General features: G+C 39.9%; 1 protein-coding gene across 3 annotated transcripts in view; it reads left to right on the top strand.

Annotated features, from left to right (window-relative positions):
- Positions 1-18859, top strand: part of SOX5 (SRY-box transcription factor 5) — a 608493-nt gene that overhangs the window by 167816 nt on the left and 421818 nt on the right. For all 3 annotated transcript variants that reach the window (XM_068190516.1, XM_068190517.1, XM_068190518.1), the window contains exon 3: positions 10171-10229. The gene's annotated coding sequence lies outside the window, so the exon portion shown is untranslated. The remainder of the gene's footprint in view (positions 1-10170; positions 10230-18859) is intronic.

Raw genomic sequence — 18859 nt, 5'->3', positions numbered from 1 at the left:
TATGATTTTTGTCCAGGAAAACCTTAACCTTTTCAGTTTCTCATTCTCTGCTCCATTGCCAATTGTTCCACCGGGATGAACTTTTCCTATTGTGTCAAAGTTTAAAATAGTTTTTCTTTATTGAAAGTTTCTCAAGGTTTTGTTGATTTCCTAAGGTTTTGTTGATTTCCTTTAAAAATTTTTATTTGGAAGACTTTTATTTTAATTTTCTTTTCACAAAAGTAAGTGGATTTTTACAAGAGCTGTCTCGTGTCCAGACTGGACTGTGTGGTCAAAAATCAGGGAGGAAGGGATGAGAGGGTGAAGGAGAAGGGGGAACCAGGGTGCTACTAATGGTTGGAGAGCCATTGTATGGAAAGTGGAAGTCCATTATGCCTTTCGTGCGTGTCCTGACTAATGTGCTGTTTCCACTGCATGTGTAGCACAGGGATTTAAGTTTAAAAATAAGGAATCTGACCAATTTGGGGATTTAAATTTATAAAGTAACTGTTCATAACATCTATAGGAATACAACCTTTTTGTACCTGTGAACCACTGAATTTTTCACTAAAATGTTTTCATCGAGCACCCAGCATCTTGCTGTAACTGAGGATATTATTCAGGCTTGCCCTGTATTAGGCCATTAATGGACAAGCTTGGCTATGCAATTGAATATTTTTCTGCACTGGTTCCTGTTGTGGCACGTTGCTTCACCACTAAAAATGCCACATGGAGTGTACCTTAATCCATTTCAGAGGCAAAGCTCAGCTGTACAGAGGCACTTCTGAAAAGAAGTAAGGATGAGTGTGGAGTGGAGCTGTTCAGCATTAGCTTTTCGAGGCTAGTTTGTTATGTACACAAGTCCACATGATGATAGGAAATCTTGAAAGATCCAGTTTTTATAGAGTTCAGGTGTGGTTGAATGTGAGTGTTTTTGTTCATCCCACTATAGAGATATGAGATGGATATGAAATTCAAATATAGATATCTATCTTTTTAAAGTTTAGAAGTGTTCAAAGGCAGGATTTAGGCAATCTTTAATTCATGTATGTAAGCAATACTATGACTATCTGAGGACAGTAAATATATCTTTATCTGTGATTGATCTCAAAATCAGCCTATCTATTATCATAAAGCCCCTCCTTTGAGAGTGGGAAGTGGGTGGAAATTTGAAAGAACAAATTTAAGCAACTGGTTTCCTTTCACTTTTAAAACCAAATAGTGAGAGAGGCATAAAAGACCTCCAGTTTAGATGATAGCAAAACATTGCTTTGAAGTTCCAACTAAATTGCATTTCTTGTTCTCCACTGTCGCCTGTAAGGCTCAAAAAAAATTGGACAAGCAGTGATTAGTATATAATAATGTATGTTCAAATAGCTTATGGTATTATGAAAACAAAAATTCAAAAGGCCAATATACTGACAGTTAAAATCTGTCTAAGGGGCAATAGGGTGAACCTTCACAAAAACAATATGCTGATTGCATGCAGCTACCCTGCCGAGTCAAATCTTAAATAAATTATACATACATAGCTGTACTGGAGCTGGGAAATGAAGCAGCTTAAAATGTTTCTGGTTCTGTGCTTTAGGCAAAGCCTGTATCCACTCTGTGTCCTTAATGCATCAGACATTTGGTGTGTTGGTTTGGGTGCCCTGCCACAGGAGCTGGGCGTTTTGGAGGCCAGTGGAAAAATACAGCTTTGCACTGGGTGTGGGTGATAGATAAATAATCCCTCTTGATTCTTTGATAAGGAATCCCTTTCTGTCAACTGCAGCATGCACCCCCAGTCCCTTCCACCCACTCGTAAGAAATCATACTGAAATGTTGCATATTTGGTAAAGATGTTTCCCACAGAAACAAATTTATGCACCCAAAAATTCAGTTTCTAAGCAGTGGAAGTTTTTCAGGAATTTGGGTCAAATCTGATAAGTAGTTTCAGCCAAAATAAAGATGAAAATAAAATTCTGAACATCAAAATGATTCATTTCCATACCCATGAAACAAAGTATTCTGACTTCTTGAGATTTCCAAAACGACTCATTAACTGTACAGTCTAGTGCTAAGGACTGCTCACAGGTACTCATGTTCTTATCCTCTTCCTTCCTAAACTGAAGGAAGGTCTTGGATGGAATTTTTCTTCACCTTGCATGCCATTCTTAGTCCATCTATACGTACAGCCATGCATACATGTTCATGGAAGTAGAAATAGAATAATTCTGTAGGTGTGTGGGCGGGCTATTCCCTGTGAAAACAGCTATCTGGAGTCCAGTCCTAGTGCCAGGGAATGTGTAAGGGCTTATCCAGAACTCGGGCTGAAAAGACTGATGAGGAGATCCTGACACACCACTGGGTTAGGGCAGATACGAGAGTATGGTGCACACACAGGTCCTTGTTCTTAATCATATTTAATTTAAGTTCAGGTCCTGATCTCAGTGAATACTTGAATCCCTAAGCTACAATGGTGAGGCAGGTTTGACAGTAGCATCTTGTTCACAGGATCTACTTTTAAACTGCTGATAGCACATTCTTTTGCCCAGCAGAAGTTTCCTTAATCCACAGTTATTTGTACAATTCCCCTTTTAACAGTGGAAACTCAGGTCTGGACCCAAGGCAGTAAAAATAATTCTGAAACATTGTTAGTCTTAGCAGACTTTGTTAGGTTTTTGTGAGTTTCTTGGTGTTAAATTGCACTTCCTAAACATCAACCGAAATCTATGCTAAATGAAAAAAAAAAAAAAAAGTTTAATCTCCTGTTCAGGAGGTAATCCAGTTTTGGTCTTTGGCTAAAAGAATCAATCACATTAGTAATTGTAAACCCAGCACAAGGGGATGCAAGCCAAGAATGCCACTGCTCTTCGTGTACTGTCATGAAATTCTGGCTGTTCTACCAAAATCTCCTTTCAAAGATACAGTTAAATTACAGTGAAAAAGCAAAATTTGGCCCTTGCTTCTGGCATCGTATTGATTACTTGCTATCTTTTTATCAGTTTAATTTGCTAGAATAGATACTCTTTGAACTTATTTTAAAAAGTATATTTCAACATCACTTGGCCACAAACAGAGGCTAATGTGTCCAGCCTTCAGTCACCTTATTGCCATTCAAACACTCTGGAGATAAATTATATTAGAAGAAAGAAAGAGGGGGGTGGGGAAAAAAAAAAAAAGATGTTTCAGCTTCTGACTCATTCTAAATGGAGACTTAGCTCTAAGTAATCAAAATTGCTTTGATTGTGCATAGCAGCATTAAAAGCCTTGTCCACTAATTGAGTAAAGCGGCTCCAGTGAAGCAGCCTTGCCCCTCATTATGTGATCCTGCAAGTGCTGTTTGTCATCACCACTTGCTGGTCTCAATCCAGCTGTGCTGCTGGTGCAAATGAACGGTAATTCCTTGTGACAGGTTGTGTCCTTCCAGTGAAACCACAATATGGGTCTCGTGCCACCCTGCCCTGCTCCCCTTTCCTCCCCAAAGCTCCCAAGGTCTGACTGCCCACCTCGGGATGCCACCCCGGCTTAGCCCTCCAGCAGCTGACTGCTGTGTCAGGGTGTGTGCTGGCTGGAGGGATGGGTGGCACCCTGTGCTCTGCTCAGACGCTGCAGGAAACACGTGCCAAACAAAAGGCAGCCTTTCCTGGTGGCTCGGGACATGTGTGCCATCACCCATCACCCTGTGCAGCCAAAGGACTGCTGGCAGTGTGCTCCAGCAAGCAGGAGACGCCAGGGGGTATCAGTTTAAAATCAAAATTAGCTAATCTTTATGTGTCATTGCTGTGCTTTTACACTACTGGGGTTTTATTAATTCATTAAATTTTTGCTTCCATCCTGACTCCCAGAAAAGGCCTTAAGAAAGGGAATTATTAGTTGGGAGCCTAGAACTCAAGAAATCCGTGCCTTGCTTTTCTTCAGGTTTCTCCCTTTGCAACAGATGCTTGTACTCCCTTTTAATAATAATCTCTACTTCTCATCTTTTGGTTTTGCTGTCCTTTTAAATTACAAACCGTGCTGTGAGGGCTGTCTGTGGCTGTGTGTGTGTGCGGATCTGCCAGGGAGCCCTGGTTTCAGCTGGGGCTTCTGTCCCAGATTCTCAGCTGGTACAAGCTGGCAGAATGCCACTGAGGTCATTAAGTGTATGTGAAGGGTCTGTGGCATGTCATTGTTATTTGCATTGCTGGAGAGAGGGAATCTTCAGCCAGTGTGATCTTAGCCCAGGCCTTAAAGAATTAACACCCAGTTCTCAGGCATATGCAGTCTTTCCTCACTTCAGTTATTTTCATTTTTAATTAAAATGAACAATTTTTACATGAAAATTGAACACTTTTTGAAAAAAAATCTCTACTTCAGAGCAAAATATTTATACTTTCGTTGGGAGAAGTGTATGGGGTTGTTTTGAAATTAGTGCTAGTAAATTTTTCACTTAAAATCTACTCACCAACTTCTCACTTTTAAAAAAATGTTTTGGGGAGGAAGCAAGGAAAGGAGAGACATTTATACCAAACCTTAGATTTTATTTTTTATTGTTCAGAAGAATCCAGAACTGATTGAAATCAAGGTTACAGGTCCAGGCTCATCCTAACTAATGTTAATAACTTTTCTGAGGTCACTAGATTTTGAACACTGTCACCTGACCCTGCCTCTTTGGATCTAGAGTGTTTCAGCCCCCATTAGATTTTTACAACCCTTAAGGCAGTCGGTCCATCTCTGCTGGAGGGATCCTGGGCTGACTGTGTTCTTAACCCAGTTGGGTTAGTCATCACTTCTCAACAGGTCACTGACTCCAGAATTGATTTTTTTTTCTTTTTTTTTTTTTTTTTTCTTTTTTTTTTTTTTTAATGATAAGAGGTCCCCAAGATGAGCTGTTATCATTGAAATGTAACATAGCCCCATCTACAGTGCTTTTCATCAATACCAAGGTTAATGCCATTGTCCTCATTCCACAGAGGAGACACCCAAAGCAAGGCAAGTCAGCCAGGAAAGACACATTTCCACCCACACCCCATGCCCCTGGTCTCATGGTATTTATTAGGAGAGAGCAAAAATAAGGTTCTTCTCTTAGCCTTAAATCCTACAGTCATGTTGGATTTTCAGCTTCTTCCCCCATAGATTCAAAGTCTGAAGATGTGATTTCTAACAGTTCCAAGCCAAGCAAATAATCTTCTAAAAGAATTTTTTGATAAAATGTCATTGTACCTTACTGCTGATTGCAGGATTTGGGGATTTTGAGGTATGCCTGGCAACAGGACTTTCAGAATCTGCAGCATCCTAAAATATCTCATATGGCTGCATGGACTATTTAATGCACAAGACTACAGGTGGATATTTTGGATGTGAGTCCCTGTGGATGTATCAAAGGAGCAGGTCAGAACCTCTGACCACAGAGAGGAAAGGTTAGCTGCTTTTGTGGTCCACACTGTGCCCAATTGACAGGACAAACATCAAGTTTGCTGCTTGAGTGTAAGCCCAGAGATCCCTGTGTTGGGTTGAAATAATTTCTCATATTTACAACATGTATATATAGCTGGTGATACTGCCAAAAAACTCTTCTATACACTGCAGGATCAATGCTAGAGTTGCAGGTGAATACTCCCTCAAATGACTGGGGGAAACAAAATAAATCTTAGTTTTGCTGCTTGAGAAAAATGAAATTGTATTTAACTCTCTGCCAAGAGTCTCCATTGAAAGCAACAGCAGAAGTGCTAACTGATCTCAGTACTGCAGGATCAAGCTCCAGGTGCTGCAGGACACTTGCATATCCAATGTGAAAAACTTTAGGTTCTCTGAACTGGCAAAAAATATCCTTAATTTAGATTATATATAATAATTTTTTATTAGAGCTTAAACTTGGTTAAGTATAATCAGGTAGCTGTTGTGTAATTTAAATGGCCAGTGATTGTTATTTTATAATAACAACTTACATTTATATAGTGCTGTATATCCCAGTGGGATCCCAGATGATTTTAAAGTCTCAACAATAAAATGCACAACAAAGTGAAACATTAAATACAATTACAGCATTACTAGAAAATATGAGGATATTAAAAATCTGGCTGTCTGTGGCTTGCTTCTGCTCTCATTTGAATTCATTGACCAAACTCACCCAGAGTGCAAATGGATTATTAGTGATTCTGCCATATCTGATTTTGGAAATTTTCTGTATAAGCATGTCCTCTGTACTGGGAGGGTACTAAAGGGTGTAAATACCCTTCTGTTATTTTTGGAGTCTCTTGAGGGGCTTGAGTTCTTTGCTCTCTTGTTTGGGTGGTTGTTGCACACCCTCAGGATGGTTTCTTGTTAGCTGGGAGGAGGCTAAACAAATACCACATGCCTGCAACATGAGAGTGGGAAGTCAGGCAGTGTTTTGTACAAACAGTTCTTTTTTCATGTATAAGTCTTGAAACAGTTTAAAATTCAACCCTGTTACAGTCATTTTTGGGTGCTCCATGCTGACACTTCACTGAGGTGAGCTGTGCAGTTTATGCCTCCTGAGCTGCTCTTCCTGGCTTTTGCATGTTGGAGTTTCCCCACCAAAAGGGTTGTCAAGCACTGGAAGAGGGTGCCCAGGGGAATGTTTGAGTCACCATCCACTGAGGGTCTTACAGGATGTGTAGACATGGCACTCAAGGACAGGATTTAGTGGTGGATTGGCAGTGTTAGACCAGTGAATCCAGACCTTAACCTTCAGGGCTTTCCCAGCCCAAATGATTCCATTATTCCAAGTGCCCAGCTTTGTACTTGCACTCCTGAAATCCACATTGCCAGTGCTGAAGGAGGTGAAAACCTGAGGGATGTTAGTGTGTCCTACCACAGCACCTTAGGGAAGACTGCCCTGGAGCTGCAGGTGGGAGCTGGGGGAGCTCTGCTGCAGCTGGCATTCCCCATACAAGAGGCATGGAAACCATCCCTGCCTTTTAGAGGGTGCTGTAAAGGACTTTCAAACCATCATAATGAGAATCACAGAGTTGTTTGAGAGGGGAGTCACTGAAGTGATGAGACTAATTTCATTGCTGACCACAAAAACAGAGTCAGGAAGGCAAATGCTATTTTCGTGGATGGGTAATATAGGTCACTTGCTTTGTGTTTTTTCTTTTCTTATGACTAATAAATTGTAGTCTAATTCTGAAATATTTCCAGAAACCCTGAATTGCTATTGAATTATGAAGTGTTTTCAGCTGCTAAGGCAAGTTGTTTGCACCTGAAGATAAAGACTTATTGCTATTAAACATAAATTTGGGACTATGCAAAATGATTTGTAAGCTACTTTTCTCACTTGTTTGCCAGAGTCCACTGAGATGATTTTCAGTTTCTGAAAATATTAATTTATCTCTGCCTTTTGGCCAAAACATATGAAAACAGTCCACTTCAAATAATTTAGTCTTAAAACCATAGTTCTTTCTCAATATCCAAGCTTTTCTTTAGTTTCTGTTTTAACACTCATAATGATTGTGTGAAAGTTGTTTGCAGATACTGTCTTGTTTTTCAGATTTGTGATGAAGCATGAGGGATTTTTACATTTTGTGGCAAAAGTTTTGCATGGGTCTTACTGTGAAGCTTTCACAATGTCTTTAAGTTGTTTTATTTTTGGGAGCTGGAAGAAAGGGAAATAGTGACTTAGAGACAAGTTTTTCTGCTCCATTTCCTCTATGTAGCAGATGATAAATCTCAAGTACAAATGGTGCAACACCCAAGGCACTGAGCTCTAATTTTTGATCCTACATGCACTGGTGGCCTATTTACTAATCTGTAATCACCAATAAATTGGTTGCAATATAGTTAAGAGCCTGATTTTTTGAGTGTCATTGAGCAAACACTCTCAAATAAAGGTGGACCTTCTGAAATTCCTTTCCACAGTGTTGTGGACCATGCTTTTCCTGACACCAGTACAACAGTAAGCTCTGACACAATAAGCTCTGGGAATCAAAACTGCATGTAACTCATAAGGAAGTGCTGGAAAAATGTTATTTCTTTCTGAAACTGTATTTACAAGTAGGGTTAATAATGATGACAATAATAATAGCATTTGTTATCATTAGACCTTGGGAGAGCATCCAAGTCTTTTCCAAGCTGGACAGTGTCCTGTGTGTCCTGCTCTGTTCAACACAAGCCTGTTGTAAATGTTCATATCTGAAAGACAAATTGACCTTCCATATGGGAAGCTGTAGCTTTTCATTTACACCTTCCCAGCTTTGTAGAGAAACTACCTCCTGTTCTGGTTAAAGTTGCCGTACATTTTGAAGAGTCTGGATAGATCCTAGTGGACTAGAATCCAGCCAAGGACATCATCTTCTCTTGAAAGAAATCAGTATTCTTCCTTAAAAGTACTTGAATTTTTTTTTTTTTTTAAGACATTACTCAAAAGAAGAAAGTTTAAACATTTTTTAATGGTCTCATTATTAGTTGGAGTTTAAGGACTGAACTTGTAATTACTAATCAAAGTTTACCTGTGGGAGCAGAAACTAGATGGAACCTTGTTTCACTTATTTAAACATAAATCTCTACAATTCGAGATTAAATAGATTTCCTCGGGTTACCAGTAGTACCCTTCTCTGTGCCTGTAGGTCATCTACTAAAAAGTGAAAAAATACATGTACTGGCATTGTTCTAGGCGTTGGTACACAATGGTGGATTTTGTGGAGTCCGCATGGAAATGAAGGACAGACTGGACGGAATGACTTTTTTATTTGTAATAAAATGGATTATGTTCAAGTCATTTGAAATCCCAGCAGTGAAGACTTGGGTACAATATCATCATTGCAGTGCTTTTAGAGGGAAACTAGAAGTAAATAAAAGAAAGATTGAATTGGAGCTTTAATTTTTATTAAAGTTTGTGCGTTTAGAACAGAGGCAGAGAGTGACATGACATAAGGAATGGCAATGCATTAGTGAAAGTAGGTGTCTGAAAGAAACTAGTCTGTGTTTGTAGGAGCATGAAACTGTTGAAAAGAAACTGCTACTTTCACACTGTCACATAAAACTCCCGACGAGCCCGGCAATGAAGCGTAGAGAAACTCTCCCTTGTTTGTCCAAGAAAAATAGTGCATGCAAGGAAAAATAGTATAAATGGCCCTGGGTTTAGTTTCTGTAGTGTTTGATACTAGTCTTTAGGATCTAATTGAGAGCAGGAAAGAAAGTCCTGGGATTTTGTTATGAAAACTTCTTTCAAAATAATTTTGCAAAAGACCTTTAAAATCTGTTAGAAATAATCTCAGGGGTGGGAATAACTGTGAATTATTATTACTGCAAATTCTATAAAGTATCTCCTTTGTATGTTTATAGCATGCAGAAAATATAAATAATAGCTGATTAGTAGTCTAGAGTGAGAGCTCTGTTTTCTCCCCATATCAGATAAATCTCCTACTGATGGATCAAACATTTAATCAATCTGGTAACATGGCCTTCAGCACTATAGTATCTGAGTGCCTCCCAGTGTCGGAATGCTCAATACTGCTTGGTTTTTCTCCAGTTACTCCGTACTCCCTAATTTGATTTTTTCTTAGTTACACTGATTTAAATCTAAAACTGCTCCACTGATATTGATAGAGGAAGCCACCATTTATGACCCTGAAGAGCAAAATCTGTCCCCCCCCTTGCAATTCCTCAGCTATTCTTAAGTTGTACTATTAATAATATTTATTCAACTTACTAATTGCTCCCTCATTTATTTCCCCTGTTCCTGCTGCATCTTTTTTTTCTTCTGCCACTTTGAGTATGATCCAAAGTCCACTGAAATGGCTGTCATCTAACCATTGATTTCAGCTGACTGGGGTTCAGTTTCCCGCTTGTCCCTCCCTCCTTTTTTCCCCCTCTGCAGCTCCTGAAGGGTTCTGTGTGAGTCTGTGGTCTGATTATTAAAGTTACATGTATTACTACAATTTTGTGAATAAGCTCCTTGCTGGAATCCTAATCCCTAAATTTTCCTTAATACCCACTGCTTCCCTCAGCTTAGTTTTCCTTTAATGAGAGCTCTCTTTCCTCCTTGTGCCACAGGTGTTGGTCTCAGGTCCAGCATTTCATATTTTAGGGGAAGCTTTGCTATGAGCCTGACCTGAGTTCTGTAGAAAACTCAGTAGAGAAACCCCACTTCCCTGAGTTTTTTGCTCAGGACACTTGTAGTCAATATGAAAAGGGTTTTGAATGAGGTAGTTGTGACTCGTCCTTTGATTTTTTTTTTCTTCTTTTCTTTCCTCTTGCTGCCATCAGCAGTTGGAAGCAGAAGAAAATAAAGAGGAGTTGAGAACTGAAGCTGGGAGACTTGGCAGGTAAGAGGTGTGTTTTGCTTCTTGCCGGGGAGGTGTTTCTGGAGGTGCTGATGTGAACTGGCAGTGCGTTGGCTCTGCTCTGGAAGATGAGGCTGGTCCAGGGCTTGCACAGTCCAGCTGAGTTCCTTGATCCTTCAGTCTTTTTGTGTCAAAGGCTTTGCTTTGCTGGTTCTTCACCTTCAACAGGGGCAGAAAGGGTTCCCTGTTGGCAGGAGGGTGGCTCAAGGAGAAATGCAGGAAGGGCTGGGGAATAACGAGCTGGTGTAAAGGTGGCAGAGCATGCGAGCTACTTGGACAAAGTTGCCCAGTTTGAGGGTGACAGCTGTGCTGTGTGCACAGCTGGGCTGGTGTTTGCATTATTTCAAGAAATGTTTTGCTAAGGGACTTGTGTGCTATCTGCAGCTTCACTGCGTTATCTCCTTTGAAGCCTCGTTTGATTACTTTTACTCTCATTTCCTGTTCTACATGGTTTTAAATGGGGTGAAGGTGAAATACAGTAAAAGCAAGATACAACACTTGCTTTCATATAAAAACCATGCTGAAAGTACAATAACAACATTGGAAAGCCAAGCACTACTCACTGGACAACTGCAGCTTGCAAAGACAGTTCCTAAGGGCTTACTTGAGGCACGTCTAGGGACAAAAGGCTTTTCATGGGAACAAAAGCCACAGCCAGGCTGCCAGGTTTCAAACCTTCCTCTGAAGCTCGAAGCACCAAAGTGTTTTTCAGAGCTTGAAGAATTTTCAGTGTAATATTCTGTACCCCTGTTCTTGGAGAAGCTGTCCCATTTCCAAAGCACACAGCCTGAGGCAGTCATGTGCCAGAGATAAATCAGCCGAAATGGCAAAATACTGGTGGGGTTTGAACAACTGCAGGTAGTTGTTTAATCTCTTGTGTCAAGTAATCTTAATAACAGGTATGGCTGCTGATCCAGTCAATTATATAAATTGTCCTGCTGCCTTTCCTGGGCTCTTAAGGAGGCAGAGCTATTGATACCTACGATGTAACTGTGTGCAACTGCAGCACTATGACTGTCTCACCCAAACAGGGAGGGACTGATTTGTTTCTGCTTCTCTGACTTTTCTCTGTGTCACACAGTAGTCAGAATCTTGTATTTTCTTCCCCCTCCTATAAATCTATGAGAATGCATTTAAATTTTAATATTCAGAGGCCCCAACGATGTCAATAGAACTAAGATAAGTGTTGCCCTGTTTGAAATTCCCTGCTGGGTGCACCTGTCATGCTTTGTCTGATGTTGGGATAATAAGCTCTGTGGGACAGTAAATGCCTCCCTTACTCATCCACATAGCCCTTTAGGCTGCTTTTTGGAGGAGGCTTTGAGCAACATGTCAAGGGAAAAATACCAAACTCCCCTGACTGTGAGTTTGCAGGCACATGGAGCAAGCTTGGCTCAAAATCACAGATCAAAATAAGTTTGTGGCTGATAAGAGAATAAATAATTTTCTAATCTGAAATAATCTGGTCCCTTGAACTTACGAGAAGACTCACCAGTATTATAAATATAGATTTACTTGCAAATTTTTTTGTCTGAGATTAAAGTGTATGTGTTTTCAGTGTGTGCTACTAATTGACCTCTGACAAGCTGGACATGTTTAGCTTGGAAGAATTTACCTTCTGCATTTGGACATTTGGGTTGGTTTGGTTTTTTTTTTTTATTTGCCAGTGCTTTCTTGGTTTTTTGCAGTTTTCAAACCCATATATTGGCATCTGTTTTTTTTTGCTGTGAGGTGATGTGATCTTCAAGCAAACCAGTGGGAATGCATCAGGCTGTCTCTCCCTGTCCGTAGTGGGTCATGTGTTTACTATTAAAGCTCCGTTTCTGGCCTTTTTCATAACAGCTTAGTTGTCTGCAGGAACTGGTAGTTAAAGCATGGCAGGCTGCAGTAATTCTTTAGGTTCAGCCTCTGTTTCCACTGCCTTTGATCACGATACATTCGACTTTCAAATATTATTTATAAGTTATTTTTTCACATGCTGCTTTTGATTTTTGTAGATGTGCCTTCCCACGCAATTGGGATAGTGAGTGATTTCTTATTACAGATCCTTAGCATGTAAACATTATGTTACTCTAAATTCTCATCAAATTTGAACTGGAAGTGCAGGTAAGAATAGAAAGACATGGATCCCACTACAAAAATGTTGCAGTTAGAGTGGTAACAAATGACATGGAAAAGGTGGAGGAGACAGCTGTCAAATACAGCATGTTCATGTATATACAAATGTACGTAGAGAGAGAGAGATACCCCTGCAATTTAATTTAACATCATAGTACAAAAAAAATTACAATAGGAAGATCAATGTATAAAAAAATTTGAACCATGTGGCAGAACTTGTCTTCCTGATAAAAAGGAAAAGCAGACAGAGATTGAAAGAGTGGGAATGTTGGTATTTTTTAATGCCTGGCTTGTCTTAAAGTCATTAAAAATAAATTATTCAACCTTTTTCCAAATAAAGTAGGAATTTTTTATGACTTATCCCTCTATATGATTTTGATGAGAAAGAATTGAGTATCAGTAGAGTTGCAGAAACCTCCTCCAAACAAATGTGGTAAAGCATCTTGGATTTCTGTGTTCTGCAACTTGTACACCCAGTGTGGGCTGGAGAGAGTAGCTCTATGAAATAAGGAGTTTGTCTGAGGCTGTATTCTTGCCACAGATTTTACTTCCAGTTGGTAAATAATGTAAGTCTTCATGGGCAAATTTTCATGATAATCCCATTTTCTGTTGCAGATACAGTTTTTGTCAACCTGAGAATTTAAGTCTGTTTGTGTGGTGACAATGGGAAGTGGGTTGGGAGGAATTGCTGTTACTGTATTACTTCCCCTCCAAAAAGGTCTCATAATGAAACCAGTTGCTAAATTGGTAATCTACAAATTTACAAGATTTGCATGCAGTTCTGAGCATGGGTGTGAGAGGGAGGAAGCTCCCATTCTTGCACATAATTTATTTTCTGTGTCATCCTGAACTTTGAGATCTGAATCTCTTACTTGCATTGATGGCTCTGGTTTTGGGGCTTTTTGGGATAGTTATTGTAGAAATCCAAGAGTGAGGCTTCTTTGCAAGAATGGCTTCTGGGTGGGTACCTCTGACTGATAGGCCCACCAGGTCTGAAGAGTATCATATTTTTGTTGAGGGAGCAGGTCCAAACTATAATGTGATGTTTTATTGGAGTTTTCATATGTGAGTTTGCTTACTGTTATGTCAACTGCAAGGACTCTCACCTAAGAAGATATTAGGATGTTTTAATAGCACTGAAGAGGCTTGGGTTAAGGTTATTTTTTGTGCCTTCATTTTGTACCCAGCAGTTGCTTGGGTAACTGAGAATCTGTGGGTGAATATTCCCAGACAACACACGTTAAAATCATGCACATTGTCCACATATCCATGAGAATGGGATGAAACAGGAAATGATAACTGAAGAAGCTGAGGGCACCAGAAACATGTGTGAAATGTCCTTTCTGCCTGTTCTGACAAACAGAAACTATGGGTTTGTTTCTCCCTTTACAAAAAAAAAAAAAATTCAATGCAACCAAGACTAGGTTCTTTAATGTAATCTGCATGAGTTTGGGTATCATTAGCTTGGGTGGGTGACCATCCTCTTGCTAAAAAATCACAAGCAATGAAAATCAAGTAGCTCCAGAAACAGCCAACTGATCAAATGCTACCTTTTCCTAAAAGCAGTGAGAAAAGGCAGCTGAGTTGGGAATGAGAAGTGGCCCCAGAGTCTTGGAGAAATGCTGAAAACCTAGAAATGCCTTGGCTCAATCTGCTTGGGATCTGAAGTTACAGCCCAGTGGTCTACCTGCTTGTTTCTGCCTTCCGCTGTGAACAAGTTCTCTGTGTGCATGGCTGGATTCTTTTTGCCTTTTTAGTTTAGGTCAGAATGCTCCTGGTCACTTTTCTGGTAATGTTTTGGCTTGCTTTTTAGAAAGGCTTTTTCCAAACAAAAAAACATCTGCAATTAAAAAGCCAAGTTGTCCCTGATGATACGAGATTCCAGTGAACAACTTTGGGGTTTATTTATACACATGCCCTGCACATGGTACCCCTTTTTTTTAGGCACATCATTTCCTTTCTTTCTTTAGATAGTGGGAGTAAGTGAATCAGCAGTTAAAAACTCAAGTATTTAATTTGTGCTTCCCTATGACAAGTCCCATTGCTGTTCCCAGTCCTGATCTGCAGGATCTGATTGTTCCTGGTGTGTCTGGGCCAGCTGAAGGGCAGGGTCTCTGGAAATCTCTTTTTTCCTTTGCCTTTGAGGCTGTGTGTGGGTGTTCACTTCTTGTTCACTTTTTCTGAAATGGGAAATGCTCTTTATTTAAGGAAAAAAAAAAAAAGGTAGTTTAGCTTATTTGTCTTCTCTGCTTTCTATGCTTGTTCAATAATGTCACTTCCCACTGGGAGGTGTTCCAGCCTACCAGGAGATGGTGTGCATTTGGACTGTTTGTCTGAGGTGATGAGTTAGGGCTCCTTCTGAAGGTGTTGTGGACACCTCTGAACATCAGCTAGTGAACATTTGTCATGGTTTTCTTTAAGCATCTCTTAAAAGCTAGTTGATATTCCAACAAATGTCAGTTTTCTGGAACTGTTGAGCTTCTCTAAAATTCAGGCTTGATGCAGTGGACAAATCCTGCTGTCTCTTCTTGGCCAATATCATGACATAACTTTGAGAAGTTTTTTCCCTCCTTTTCTGCTTCTTGTCAGATATTTGTTCAACTAAGGAGAGAGACCACTTCATTTAGCAATTCCAGTTCTGAAGTATAAGTAGCATTTTTGGTGTTTGCTCGTATGGAAAAAATAATAATTTTAAATTTCTAGAATTTTGATCCCTTTAAAGACAAAGATGTTGAACAGATGAATGGGGCCATGTGAGTAAATAAACATATATAAAAATAGAGTGAATTAATAAAGCAAATTGACTTGGTTGTTGTAAAAATGTGAGAAGATAGATGTGCCTGGTTTTCATGTGGAAGTCTTGGTGGTAGTGGAGAGACCAAACCAAGTTGAACCCCCTGTTCAACCATACAGGGCAGGCCTGACATGTGCCAGGGGCTCATTAACTGTTTGTATTTGCTCCACAGCTTCTCCAGAGGGAGAATCCCAGGTGTTGGTGCCTGTGCTTTGTGGCTCCAAAGTGCATTTTGACTGTGGCTTCTTCAGGGGGGAAACAAGATCTATCAGAATTATCTGGGTGATTTATGCTGGTTATCTGCCACATAAGCTCACCACGGAGCAGATCAGAATAGTTATACAGCTATATTGCTCTAGTTAGTTACATAGTTATATTGCTGTTATATGATATGTATATTACATATATATGTGTGTAATATATATGTAATATATAATACATATATAATATAAAATATGTAATGGTTATATAGTTCTATAGCTGTTATATAATATGTAATATATAATACGTATATATTACACATATATGCATGTATATACTATATATGTTATATATAATACACATAACATATATAATACATATATAACTTTTATAATACTTATATAATATTATATATCGCATATAATATGTAGTTGTTACATAGCTATTATATAATGCATAATAAATAATACATATATGTATATATATTATATATGTATATGTTATATATATGTAATGTATAATGCATATATAGTACATAATATATAATAGTTATATTTCTGGTTTGACACAGGGAACACCCAATGCTGAGCACGAATGAGAACAGAGAAATGGTGAATAAGAGCAAACAAAATAATTTCACACTGGGAGACTTGAAATCAAGTGAAATATTTTTCTGAAATACAAAATCTGAAAACTGAACTATATTTCCGATTTGGTGGTTGTTGCTGCTGCTGTCCTGAGCACAATTAGAGCTTCCCAGTTTGTCTGCCCCATTGCCCTGAAATGCTGCTGCCAGTTTTCAGGAGGAAGGCAGAGTGTTTCTGACATCTCCAAATGCACAGCAGAGCTCTGGCTCTTCAGAATCTGGACCAGCTCCCAGCGTTAGGAACAGGAGTCAAACGGGCATCCTTTCTACTGTTCTAACACACACCCCACCATTAACAGTCTGAAGGCAATTTTCATAAAATACATAACCCTGCTGAGCTAGTCTCAGAAGATAAATAAGTGTTGTAGAAAAGAAGCTTTGTTTAAAGGTAATTATTTAAACTATGCATTACAGGTAATTTTCCTTTACCACTAAACCAAATGCTATCAGAATTTCAATAATAGCTTTGTGTTACTTATCTAGATAACATGATACTGTCATTTCCAGGAGCTTAAAATGCTGTTTTATTTTCATTTGTGTCAAATATAAGGGTAAATGAGACCTGAATATATATATATATATATAAAAATCCAAAAACATGGGTTTTGTATAATTTCCTGAGAGCAGCATTTTGTTTTCCAACCTTTTATAGCCAAATAACAATCTAATGATAGTTTCCTAAAATGTGGACTTAAAACAGTGCGGTGAAGAGCATCATCTTATTTTCTGTTTTGGGTAAACATGGTGCATTTCAGAGTTGACAGCAAATACAATTCCTTTGAAGGGATTTGTCAATAAAACCATAACACTGTGGCAACTTTATAATGTGTATGCAGACATAGCCAAACCCTAAGTGCTTCAACCCATATATAGTTTAGGAAAAAAAGTGATATGATTTTTTACTCAAGAGATTTTTCATTTTCAAAAATTACATGAAAAACTCAGCCTCTGTGTTTCCTTTCTCTCAGCATTATTTCTACAGTATAAACCTCTCTAATGATCACAAAATAATTTATTATGAGGAAGATGAAACAAGAGAGGAAAATAAGATTTTTTTTTTTTTTATTCTTGAAGGAGAATCATCTCTGTTTCAGATCTTTAACTGAAAGGATGGCCATTTTGTTTCAATGAAAAGTTTTATTACTATTCTTTCTATTTATGAGTGTTTTTATTTTCTGTTTCAGTATGGACAAGGGAAGGGCTGCTGATTTGAGAGCTCAGCAGCTGAGCCCCTGTGGGGTTGCCCCTGTGAGCCTTGGCTGCAGCCTCACTTTCTGGCCAAGAGCCCCATGGCATGTTTTGGCTGTAAGGAAGTAAAGCAGGAAAGATACCCAAGTGCATTAAGGCCAATTTTCAACCCCATTTAGGTCTAGGTTCCACCTAATCCCTGACTAGAGGGTTTTTACTGGACGTGTCTATGCCTTCAGGAATGTCTAGCCAATTGAAAGTGGAGGGCCCAGGATTTTTAGATCATCTGCATCTGGCCGTGGTCTGCACCATGGTTTCCAATTACCCCAAATGGTGAAAATAGCATTTCCTACTTCGAAGAAGTTTTGTGAGGATCAGTGTGTTCAAGATTGTGGCAGTAGGATGTATCTGTAATGTACATAGATCAATTTAAATACTTATAATAGAAGCGGGCACAATAATTCCTCCTCTGTCACAAGAATGTTGTGACACTTAGTGTTTGTGATCTATGTGAAAGAGGTTAACATCTTTGGATTAAAAAGTGATACTGCTCTAACTGTGTGACTTATGAGCACTCCTGTTAGCATGCTGAATTCACTTCTGGACCTACCCAGGCTGGAATCTTAATCTCTGAGTAAAAACTGTTGTACCCCCTTGGGAAAGTTTTGCCTGTTTCAAGCCGTGCTCGGCTTCTTCCCGTTTGTGCTGTTCTGGGGGAAGGACGGTGATGGGGCACAGAGCAGAGGCAGCTGGTGGCAGGCAGGGGTTTTGCCACCCAAGAGCCCAGCTGACAGCAAGGTACTGCCATGACTTGGAGCTGGCAGGCAGCAATCAAAATGCCACCCTTTGGCTGCGGAGAGAGCTAAAGATTTGTCTCCAGCAAGTGACAGGTGCCAAGGTACTGTCGCCCGTTTTCTAATTTTAGCAGGAAGGCTGGCAGGGATCTCACCTAGACAGACAAGCCTTGTTCCTGCCCAGCCCGACCTGCTGCCATGGCTCCTGTTCCAAGCCGCTCGGCTGGGTGCCTCCCGGCTTCCAGGGGGTGGTGTGCTGGTGGGAGGGAGAGGGGAAACCCCTGCCCTTGTCTCCAAAGGCTGGGGATACTTCTGCGCCTGCTGGAGACAGCAAAGCTCAACCCTTGTACCAGCTGTGGGAAAAGAGATGCTGGTAGGAATGTTACTGCTAACAGTAACATTGCAGGGGTTGGGTGTGTTGAGCAGCCTTTGGGAGTGCCTGTGAGAGTACAAGGAGTCTCACACACACCAGAAGCTCCTGCCTGCCCTCCAGCCTGGTGCCTTGGGTGTGGTTCTGCTACAGAAGCAGAAGAGGAAGAGGTGGTTACAGAACATCACCGAAGGGGAAAGAGGGCGGGTCACCCCCCCAACAAAGTGACTGGGGCGTGCGCGATCATTACACAGGATTTTCTGACAAATCGCTCTGACTTTGGCTTTTGACTTTGGAAATAAGTGTCTAGGGAAAGGTAGGAAGGAGTCTGAGATAATTTCATGCCACCTTGATTTCCAAGTCACCTTCACAGCTTTGAGGCTGTGCTCTGCGTGCATCCACTTCTCTGCCTGTTGCAGAGGGGTGTGAGATTCACTCTAGGGAACAATGAAGCTTTTTCTGCTGGTTTAGCTCACTCAGTTGGTTCATTGGCAGCTCAGA

The sequence above is a fragment of the Anomalospiza imberbis genome, chromosome 5 (genome assembly GCF_031753505.1).
Source record: "Anomalospiza imberbis isolate Cuckoo-Finch-1a 21T00152 chromosome 5, ASM3175350v1, whole genome shotgun sequence".
Lineage (NCBI taxonomy): Eukaryota > Metazoa > Chordata > Aves > Passeriformes > Viduidae > Anomalospiza > Anomalospiza imberbis.
This window is presented reverse-complemented; position numbering and strand designations above follow the sequence as displayed.